General features: G+C 30.2%; 1 non-coding gene across 1 annotated transcript; it reads left to right on the plus strand.

The window, feature by feature from the left end:
• The first annotated feature begins 397 nt into the window (after window positions 1–397).
• Window positions 398–483, plus strand: LOC112998450 (small nucleolar RNA SNORD25). The gene has a single exon (XR_003263551.2). It is a non-coding gene; the product is annotated as a small nucleolar RNA SNORD25 (small nucleolar RNA).
• The last annotated feature ends 1,052 nt before the right edge of the window (window positions 484–1,535 follow it).

A 1,535-nucleotide genomic window follows, 5' to 3' on the forward strand; every position in this document is an offset into this window, starting at 1 on the left:
TTTTTGCTGGGTGCACCAGCAACAATGCTGGGTGCACCTAGCAACACTCATTCAAAGGGATGATGAAATTGGGTTGGGCTGGTTTTAGACCCAATCGTACGAGTTCTCTATATATAAACCCTATTTATCCCTAAAACCACCGCAATGGAAATTAGGGTTTTTGCTTCGAACCCTCTGAGCTGAACTTTTTTCTTTTCTCCATAATGTCTGTTCTGAATCTCAATTTCAATTGTGACAGAAAAGCCATAGTTTATGTGTAGCCATTTTATTTTTCTCCCGAAACCCCTTTTTCTCTGTTTATTTGGGGGAATACTGTAGCAACTAAATCTTTTCTAAAAGATTCAATTTTGATTTCTGGGTTTGCTTTGTTTTGCAATTTTATGAAATGGGTGTTATGTTTAACTGTGATGAGCCCAACAGACCTGTAATGATTTTGCGGGTATGATCGCAATCATTAATGAACATCTAAGGGACTGAGTTAAGTTTGTAATGGTTCCCAGCTTTCCAATTGTTGTTGCTTGCCAATTGTACATGACTTTGTAATTTTTTTTTTAATATTTGAATTCAATAATTGTGTTGTTGTGGCAAATGCTCCAAATTTTGTGTTTGATTGCTCTAATTGTGTCAATGTGTTCGGGGATGTTTTAGTAAATTATTTATGAGCTGATGTTTTGATATCAATATAATTTAATAATTGAGGTTGAGGTTTGGAAACAATTGGCATTGAGTTGTTATTTATCAGAAGATCCAATTTTCTTGGTTGGTGGTTTCTTGAATTCTACTTTTGGTTTTAGGACATGGGGTATTGAAGTTTCGTTTGAATTATAAGTCAATGAGTTGAAATTATGAGTGAGTCTACCAGTACGTAAATTCTCAGGATTTGATAATCTTGGAATCAATCTTGTTTTGTTTTGTTTTTTTTTTTTTTTTTTTTAACTTGTCTCTATACTTTATAGTAGCTGGATTTATGTATGTCGATTTAAGAGTCATCTTAATCAAGTGAATAATTTGGAGAAAATGAATCAATTTGATCTTCAAATAATTTTAAATGGTTCAAATTAATTTTAAAGTTCTTAAGAATTTGAGGATAAAATTGATTTTTTTAAAAAAATTTAAAAATCAAATTGAATTTTTTAAAAAAATTTAGGAATCAAATTTATTTATTTTTAAAAATTTAAAAATTATTTTTTTAAAAAAAATTTAGGGATCTAATTAAACAATTTAAAGTAATCTAAGAAACAATATATTGGACACCTTCCTAGAAAACATATATTGCTATGGATTGGAATGAATTTTCCATGTTGATGATTTGCTTGCCCTTCTATCCAAAGGGATTAGGTAATGTACTAATGAGAAAAAGGTCTGATCAATGCTGATAAAACAGAAATTCAAACCCGTCTTTGTTCTTCTCCATTTTACTTGAAAAGGGAAATATTTATGGATTGAGATACTCTCCTTTTGATCAAATTAAAAACATTGTGTTGACCCTAAGATTACAAATACATAATTTACTAGTCCTTCTTATAACGAAGGTG

This window comes from Glycine max, chromosome 11 (assembly GCF_000004515.6).
Source record: "Glycine max cultivar Williams 82 chromosome 11, Glycine_max_v4.0, whole genome shotgun sequence".
Classification (NCBI taxonomy): Eukaryota; Viridiplantae; Streptophyta; class Magnoliopsida; order Fabales; family Fabaceae; genus Glycine; species Glycine max.